Source organism: Solenopsis invicta, chromosome 3 (genome assembly GCF_016802725.1).
Source record: "Solenopsis invicta isolate M01_SB chromosome 3, UNIL_Sinv_3.0, whole genome shotgun sequence".
Lineage (NCBI taxonomy): Eukaryota > Metazoa > Arthropoda > Insecta > Hymenoptera > Formicidae > Solenopsis > Solenopsis invicta.
The window spans coordinates 23,805,368-23,815,759 of record NC_052666.1 but is presented as its reverse complement, the minus strand read 5'-3'; positions in this window follow the sequence as shown (position 1 = coordinate 23,815,759).

Here is a 10,392-nt window from a genome sequence, read left to right as displayed (position 1 = left end):
TAATGGTCGAAAATTATTGATTGCATGGAACGCACACGGCTTTTAACATCATTCTATTTTTGATTTTAAAGAAAAGGATCGTGCGAACTTTCTTGCAGTTGTCTGATGAAAACGATACCCGAGGGTGCTCTTAACGGAACCGATTATGTTCCCGGAAGCTCATTATTAGTGTCACTTCGTAGCTGGCGATGATACCGCTAGGCTGCAAGAAATAATCGATATCGTTTCATCTCGTCATGGAATATCTGTCGGAAGCGTGTTGGTAGCGTAACGCGGAGCGACTAGCGGAATCGCTCGCAACCGCGTATTTCGAGCGGCCGAAGCGTCGAATTTATCAACGACGATCTTTGCATAATGAGCTAATCGGATGTTACACTGTTACCATCGGATCCCACCTTCCTTCCCCTTCGCCGCCCTTCTGCCTTCTCTGAATACGGCCGGGCGAATTAAAGCGAGCTGAGAAAGCTGCCTTCGCAGCAGCGCAAGGAAAGGAGACGATGTAGAGAACAATGAGAGGAAGTGAAGGTCCAATGAGTGCGCCTTCTTTCCATTCGCGATTGCCACGGAACTTAGAGCGAAGATATCATCCGTCCCTCCGTTCTCTCATCAGCGCGCCCGTTAGATACACGCTCGTGCAAGATACATCCGCGAAGTACGATGCCCCGTCGGCTTTTCCCTCCCCCATTTTGCACAGTCCGTAATTTATCGCGATCGAGCTGACCTAGCCGCATCGCCACCGCGCGATGTGCCACCTCGGAAATTACGGCCTTTTCTTCGGCGCGGCGACTCGTCGCTCCGTCTTCCTCTTTGTCGTCCGTTCGGTCTTCCCCCTCGCGCGACCATTTGCGATTTGCGTAAGAACCTTGCACGCGGCTCGACACGCTTTCCCGGATACGGAAGATTGAGCTCGTACCAAGTCGGGACCGGACCCGACAGGTGCACGCGTTAAGCGTTAGATGTGAATTACGAGATTCTTTTTTTAATGGTATTTAATGTGTACCTCCCTGTGTATTTTCCAAGTGAGAAGAAAACGCATTGAGCTTTATGTGGTAACAGAAAATTTTTATTATTTTTACAAGAAGTTAAACTGAGTGGAGTGATTGGAAAAGAAGAGAAAGAGAAGAGAGGAATATTATAAAAATGTAAAATAAGTTGGAGCAACATAAAATAATTGGCAGCTTGTGTGTTATCAATAAGGATTATCTTAATTTTTCGCATTGTGGAAAGAAGGAATGGAGGGAAAAGGAGTTTGCATTATAGAATATTCGCATTGTGAAAAAAGGAAGGAGAAAAGTGAAAGAGGATAAAGAACCGTAAAAATGTAACCCAGTAAAATAAACCGGCAGTTGTATCGAATAATTAGCAACTTGTACAGTTACCTTCATTTTTTTCGCATTATAAAAAGAAGGTACGAAAGGAAAAAGAATTTGCATTACAGAATTTGCATTACGGAAAGAAGAGACAGAAGGAAGAAAGAGAAGACGGGATTATAACAATCAATCTATAAATAAACTGGCAGTTGCATCAAATAATTGGCAGTTTGTACATAAGTGTTATCATTATTGTCTTTTTTTTTGCATTATAGAATGTATTTAAATGTTTATTATTATATCCAATTAGAGTGTTCATGTTTGCTAATATGTCGCTGCGATAAGACGAGGAAATGCGCGACTTATAGAAAATGAATTATACTTGTATCGACATTTCTCACACGGCAAGACGGATCACGTTAAACCCGCGTGTTCACCTGGCAATCATAGACACGCGCACTTCCTCGACGTGGAAGAAAAATACCGTGCATACCGGTAAATTGCGCAGACTTTTAGATCAATCCGGGACTTCTTATTGCAACAGCCGTCCAGCGTGATGGGTAATGATAGTAATTATTTTAATGTCTCAGAGATGGAAATCGCATATTTTCTCCTCTACCGTTACCGCGTAATTATTTCATCGGAGATGTCAAGTTCCTTGTTTGATTTGCAATTAGCGTTTAAACGACTTGTGGCGGATTAATTGTTGCCTCGTCTAAATCGAAGGACGGAGCGATACACTTGCCCTCACTTGCCTTAACCCCGCCTGTCTCGCGACTTTTTCATGATGACTGGTTGTTTCATAGTTCGTAGTCGTGGTATAGTACGCGATTTTCGAATATATTAGAATTCCCGCGAGCCTGCTTTCGTTACAAGTTGTATGAAACGTAAGTTTCCACTTTGCCTGTGATCAAAATTTCCATAAGTACGGTTGTTCCACACTATTAGATATTAAAGGATCAAATCAATTCTTTGAGCTAAATTATATTTTGTTATTTTTAGCAAGTTAATTATATATTTTTTTAATTAAATGAAGTTAATGTTAAGGTCAAATGAAATTAATTTAATTACATTAAAAATTACGCGAATAAAAAACTGACAGTTGAAGAATTGCGTTAAGATAGCTTAAAAGTTAATTTTGAAAGTATTGTTTATATTAAATTAGAATGTTGTAATTTTTTTGAAGTTATATTATTCTAAAAAAAAAAACATAAAACAATATTACAATATTGATCATGAAATAAATTGAATGTTTTATTTGTAAATTAAGTTTATATGAAATAACGAGAAATATTTTTTATGTGGAATATACATTAAAATAACCTAATTACATTATGTTAAATTAACAATGGGATGTATTAAACATTCAATATTATACACAAAAATTTTCACAAGGACCATTTTTTTACATAAATACAAAGCGTTTTTCATTTACTGTGTGGGAATAAAAATAAAACGTAGAAATAAAATCAAATTGCTTACAGTTGTACAAGTTTAAGAGTGCAGTTCCGGAACCGGTCGGAACCAAACGGTGGCATGTCTGGTGGACATATGGAGGTGATCGCGGGATCACGGCTTCTCGTACTCGCACGCCGTGGGTTCGCGCGTAATAGCCGGGTAAGCATCCATCTCTCGCGCGTTTCGCATCCGTGCGTGAGGCTGGTGCACGATCGTGACGTGCAGTCACGTCGGATGTGCAGCGTGCAGCGCGCAGCGGGCAGCTCGGGCGCGCGGAGCGGTGCGTGCTTTGCGCTGCGCTCCTCGTCAGCTAGTGTGTGCGTAAACGCGTGTAATAGGCGGGGAGGGACACGCCAGCTGGCGTCAGAGTGACAAGATCTAAAATTAGAGCGCCTGTCTTGCGTGTCGATCGTCGCATGCGCATATCGTACGCCCCCTTCCGGCTTCGCCTTATTTTCATAACTTCTTTCAATTCTTCTCCCTCGCCGCGCCTCATCCCTCCTACGTTTCTGTATCCCACTGACGACGAGACCGAGACGGTGGAGCCTCTTCCTCGTCGCTCCTGCCTCCTGGCCGATCGGTTTCCTCTTGTCTATCTGGTGCGGTTTCGCAATCTCCCTTTTTCTTTCTTTCTTTCTTCCTCGGCACCTACCGGCATCTCCCTCGTCTTCCCTAGACCGCAAGAGGAGAAAGCGTGAGAAGATCGATAGTCCGCGAAACTCGCGAGAAACCGCGGATGCACGTAAGAGTGCATTCACGGACTTTTGGCCCTTTAACTTTCTCGTTGCCGGAACAAGAATTTCTCTGTAGGTTTGCCTACTTCCCTTTAACACGGAAATACTCACTTAACTTTTTATTGTGTAAACGATCATCCGAGGTCATTTTTACACTCCAATTAAAGATCATTGTTATACCATCAACTACATATTACACATACATTATCGATTGTATTATAATTTATTAGAACAAAATATCACACATTATCTATTCTTTTACTGATATTTTAGAAACTGTATTAGTAAAATTCTACAAAATGATATATCTTCTATACAATATTTCTATTCATATTTTCTAAAAAAGACAGGAGAAATGAAAAGATAGGAATAGATTTTCAATCAGTAAAGAGAACTACAAATGACTTTTTTTTGTTATCAATAAATTTCTCTCATACAGCATAGCATTGCAAAAACTTTGCAAAATATTGTTACAATGTTTCAACAATATTGTAGCAACGACAAAATGTGACAAAATGACGCTTTAGAAATATTGATATCTATATGTTGCAGTAACGTTAATACAATATTATATTTGTTGCTGCAATGTTGCTGAAATATTGCAGTAATACTTTGCAATGTACCGTATCCTTCTGTTAGAAAATTAAAGTCACTTGTCGATGTGGAAATACGTTTAAAATGTTTAAAAGTCTGCAGTTTGTCCCATGCAGGAAGTAAAAACAAAAGTTAAACAAAGTTAGAGGAATATAAATGTCATAATACTTTCCGCGTGACTCGAACGTCCTGGAAAAACGCTGATTCGTGCCGTTAACGAGCCGTAATCGGACTTTTGCCGGCGAGCGCGCGACTGTCGTACTCGCGATTTTTCGCGCAGGCTATCGCCGCACGCTCGACAACCGCGGCGCTCGTCTGTGCGCCGGCCGTGGCATTTGCATAAACGTATGAGACGCCGATGCCTTGCCCAGTCATGGCGGCGCGTACGCACGAGAGAAAACTAATGGTACTTGCACGCGTGCCTACCCGTAATTTAACGTAAGTACGAGCCTGCGCCGCCACGCTCGTGCGGGGTTGCAGATAAGTGCAGTCCACCTACTTTATGTGCCCACCTACCACCGTCCGCGTCGTTTCGTGCCTCCCGGAAAAAGTCTCGTCGGGATATACGAGCCTGAAAATATTCATAATGTCTCCATATATTGTTACAACAAGTTACAAACGCGTCTATCCGCGTTGAAGTTACTATGCTTCGAATGGGTGAATAAAAAGTGTTTTATTTCGATCGACGCTTCGGTACCGTCTCCGTAGTCTTCCTCCGAGTCGAATTCGACGTATTCATCTGTTCTTACAGACAAACACTTGTAATTGCGACGCGCAGCGCGTTTCCCGCGATAAGAAAGCGCGCGCTGTCGGGAAACGGTGATTACCGCAATTTAGCAGTTCTGCGATTCGTAACTGCCGCAATCCGACTAATAATCAAATTAGCATCCTGTCCGCATTATACCGAACGCGAACGTTCCAGTTTGATGCCCACGGATTACATCCCCCGGCGCCCGTCTATACCGATAAAGCCCGTAATGACGACTATTAAAAAATTGGGATCCGTAGAGACGGGAGCGTGGCAACCGGTCAGCGGAAATAGAGGGAAGATGCGCCTATTATCCTTTTATCGGTCCGAGTCAGAAGGTAATTAAGGATGCACTTATTCCGCCCCTAAGCGGAAGCCCTTTCCCCTTTCAGAAGGAGTGCAAACAACAACCGAGGCTATTATCGCCTTTGACTTACCTGCGACGAAGCTGTGACGTATATGCATGCCGCCGCGCGATCCGTGATCGTGATCGAAATCTCGATTTTTCTAGTCAGTTAATGCTAAAAATTTCAACTAATTTATATGTAAAATATTGATAAGTCGCGATCTCAGTAAATGTCTAACAAGGACCAGAAGTGGAAATGCTCTTTTGAAATAAGGTTTGTTGCAAAAGTATTGTTTCTTCGTGTTCTTAGTTGTCTATACTAAGAATCCCAATCCCAATTTAAACTCTAGCTTCAGACACCCCTTAGTTAAAAAGAAATAACAAGGATATTAAAAGAATGATAGATTTTAGGAAAAAGGAGAACAAATGTTACATTATTACAGAACTAGTCAACTTTTCCCAATGTGACCTGAAGTTGCATTAATCCAAATTGTATTTGGATGTATGCAACAAAAAGTCAGTTGGTCCAAAAATATTGTAACTTGCTTCCTTTATTTCCTAAAATCTACCAAGTAGTTTATAAATCCGATGACTTCAAAATTTTGATATTTGTTGTTTTTTGAAAAAACTAAAGGGTGTCTGGAGTTAGGGTTTTAAATTCTTAATAATTAATGGCACAAAACAAAAAACTTTTGCAAGAAACCAAAGCTAGCTAATATAATCAATTTTTACACACTTATATTAATTTATCTCGAGTATTTGCTCTATCGTTATCAAGAGAAATATATTTGTGATTTGTTTCACGTGTGATTTTTGATATTAAATCTGCATAAAATGATATGAACGAATATTCTGTATTTTTCGTAGAAAATAATTTTTTTATCCTTGAAGGAGAGTCAGCTTGTGCGATCTACTCCGTGCTGGCTGCCGAAGAACGATTCATCGTTTCATTGTTCTTTGGCGATTGTCGGTCTTAAAGACAAGCGGCCGACGCGTTCCGTCCCCGATTTCACATTATGCAAGAAAGTTAGTGCCAGCGCACACGTATGATGTCTCACTTCCTGCCGTGCGAGCAGCTGCCGTGAAATCACGGATCACGGCCGCGGTGTGAAATCGCGGCTGTCCGCTCCAGTCTGCTCGCGTTTCGTGCCGATTTCAGTCCCTTCGAGACTCAGTCCTATGCATTTCTACATCGCGTTCGCATATATTGATTTTCGCGGCACAGCGCCTTAACGAAAATTTTACATCAACCGAGTTTTACATAATAATACTAAACGGTTATTAAACGGTCACTAAATATTGCTAAATATTTAGTTATATTAACTGAATATTTAATTGAAACTATTTTGTCAAGGCTTGATAATTATCATCTAAGCTTGATTATTACTATCAACCTTTTTTTTTCAGTGTACGTCGAACATTGTCATGTTACAGAATTAAAGCCGGTTAGCTCCTTCAAGAAAGGAATTGAAAAATTAATCAATAATTGGATGATCTTCATGGAAAATAATGGCAGTTATTATTGAAAAAGTAATACATCATATTAACAAAATTGGACGCTATTTATATTGGTTATATTAAGAACAACGTTACTTTCCGGTCTCTCTAAACTTGAAATTGTCAGTGAAAGGTGCGTTAGGTAGTTTATTTCGAAGAAGGATTTTCCTTGTTGTTACTAACGTGCGGCAAATCTTAGCGGTCTCTTATCGTGTCGTACAACACACGCGCGTGTGCACACACCATTGAAACGACCGGACATCAGTTAGTAGGGGCGTCGCATTATCGGACAAGGATCGATGTATCCGCGCCGGTATGCAAGCACTGCGCCGCGGCGCATCTGCGCCCGGCCCGGTCGAAAAGGCGAGCGTGTGCACTCAAGCACCGCACAGGTTTCACCCGTAACACCGGGTTAAAAGGAGGGTGCGTATCGGCGAGATAACAATCGCGCCGGCGGTAGCCGGGACCGACCGGCTGGACGAGATAAGGATCAGATCAAACGAGGGCAACCCCTTTCGCTCGCGCTCGTTCGCCTTGCACCTATATAGCCACCTTGCGCCGGATTCGGCTGCCCTCCCGTGTATGCGTGTATGTTCGTACGTGTGCCTGGCGTTTCTTCACGTCTCACCCTCTTCGATTCACCTTACGGCGCACAAGAATATCGCCATCTGTACCTCATTAGCCTAAGCGGTACAAACAGCCTGTGGTCTCTCACCTTCGCACGGCTGCGCTAAGCTGCCCGGGGCGGCTCCGAGACGACTCGGTTCCTCGACTTGAGCCGAATCGGCTCGAATCAACTCAACTCGACTCGACTCGACTCGACTCGCACCCGCCACCCGACCGCCATTATACGGACTATTACGCCTGGCTCTAGAGTAGAAAGCCGCCGGGCATCCGGAAGCACGCCAGAGACTTACGATTTTTGACGTCGCAACCGCGCGTACTGATGAGGAGAAATCTTCCCGCCGTAGAATGTTATCGGTCTTTCAAGCACGAGATTACTTGGGATGAATTCCCAGTAGCCTTGTTATCTCGATGATGGATCGTAGTTAAACAAGCTGAAGACCGAGGCCCCGCACTTTGCAGCCCCGCGAGGAATGCCGCGAATAGCTGCAAAGATTAGATGAGGAAGCTGTAGCGAAACATCCGTGCGCATTAAACTCGCAATACTAAGTAGTTAACGAGCGACGAGGTCTTAAGAATGTTTCGACCCTACAATATCAGCTGAAATATTATAAAAATTTAAAAATTAAACACCTCTGAGATTTATTTATTTTCTTTTTAATCAATGAAAAAAATTTGGTCATGAATATCCAAAAGCAGCTGCAAAGAAAAATTTGATTAGATTCGTGAATTCCCGTACTTCCTCATCACACTTACAAATAAGTACTACAAATCGCGATTAAACACGAGAATCAGAGGCAAATAAAAAAAAATTAAAAATAATTTTTAAACCAGTGAGAGAATTAAATTATATTCAAATTTTACATTGATACTTTAAAGTAATAGTATTATAGGAGAATATAAAATTTACAAAATTTTTGCTGATACTTTGGAATGTGACTACACATTTCTAAGGCAGCATGAGAATTATTTTTACTTCTATTATTTTAATGTAATTGTACACTGAGGAAAAAGTTGTTAACTTGACTAATTTTTCTACTTGATTAAATTTTTTAGCGTTTAGTGTTTATGTATTAAACTTCAGATTCAGTATTTATAATATATTTAATTTAAATACATGAATACATGAACTGGGGAAATTTAATGAAGTTGAAAATTTGGTCCGGTCAAGCTCGAAAGTGTTTGCGCCTCTGTTATTTTGCGGCACTTTTTCGTGTTTTATTTATATATCTCAGTTTATTGGTAGGGTCGTTGCACCCCAGTCGCTGAACAGTCGCTAATAAATGACTGTTTAGAAAAACTATTAAAATAATAAGACTTCAAAATAATAAACTGCAAAATTAATTGATATTATTGAAATCTAATTTTTATGAAGATTTTATATTTATATATTAAAATGTAATTTTTTATTTAAAAATGTAATTGTGTTAAGTTATTTTATGATTGTTCATTTACTGGTCCAATTTTTTATTTGTTCATTGTCTGATGCAGTGACCCTACAATCTTATTTTTTTACGTATACGTTCTTTAATGTTTCTTCATACACGTACAATATAATTTGGAGAAATAAGTAGCGCAGAAACGCTTATTCCTATGTGAAATTTGATTATATTTACAACAGTCTAAACGAACTTATGATAAGTCTTTCATCTTTTCTACTTTAATATTCTCAGTATAAAGTATTGCAATTTTTTTTCTTTGCAAATACGAATTAGGGCCAAATTTTTTCACACTGTTACAGTTTCTTACAATTATTCCGTCCTCGACATCTCATCTTTTCTCTCATCTAACGACCCGTAAACACGGATTTCACCTGACAGTCGTAACGGCGCGATGAACATCGGAGACGAATAATTTCTAGCGATTATCCTGAAAGAAATGCGAGACACGGACAGGCATCTGAGACATGTTTTAGGAATCGGCCTTTTAACGCGGCTGCCGTGCGCGGTCGCGCCACCCACGCCGACACGAATACGGATAGGCACGGGTAATACACCGTGTACGGAGGCACGACAATGGCCGTGTCGTACAATGAGAAGAAGACGAAGGGAAGCAGCGCATTGAAAGGCAAATGAGAGACCCGACGAAGCCGCGGCCCTCGCCACGGGGCCAGTGCTCCTCTTCTTCTTCTCCTCCTCCTTTTTCTGCTTTCCCGCTCTCGGCAAGTCATCTCTTTTCTATTGCGCACCCACATCCGCTGCTGCCTTTTCAAGTAGCACCCCAAAACACACCTTACGCAAATTAATGTCGCATGTTAACCAGGCCCGCTCGAATGACCGGCACGACGACGGCGACGGAGCGCCTGAGGACAGTCGGGCTCGTCATCGTCGTCTTTAATAATGATTCATCGCCATACGGCGCGACTAATTGTTTACCGGTCGTTCACAATGCCAGCCAGCCCAGCCAACGAACACTTCTGGCGACGTCGATACGCGCCTATCATACATATGCATTTGTGTACCTTTCTTTCGGTCCGGCCGTTCTCCACCTCTCATTTGTAATTTCGCCCATTCGCGCGCGTCTTCCGTCTTCCCGTCCGTCGCTCGCATTACGTTATACTCCGTTCAGCCACTCGAGCTGGTAGTCGAATATTTTGTTAATTATGGTTCCTGACTCACGTCCGGCTTATTTGTTTCCGCAATTCTTTATGTAAGTCGACTTTTACGCAGTTACATTAGCTCTTTCTCGGCCCGTTCATTTGTAATCGTGTATTGTTTCTGACATCTGGTCATCGTATTCAGGAAAACACAACTTTGTTTATACATCTGTCAAATTTTTGTGTTAATGTATAGTAAAAAGAACGCTGCTCTCTTTCATTCAGTAAAATCTACCTTTTCACACATTTGCGGGAAATATTCTCTGTCGTTTTCTTGATGTTTAGTATATTTTAATATAAATGTCGCGCTACAAGAAATCGTGCCAGATTTCATTTGAATGATGTCCTTAACACACTTTACACGCGCAGGTGACTTAAGCATGATATACGATCCAAATTCATAATGCAACGATTAATAATTCAACCGACCTAATAACTACAGTCGGCTTGATTATTCACGAGGTGTACGTTAGACCTGAGCACCA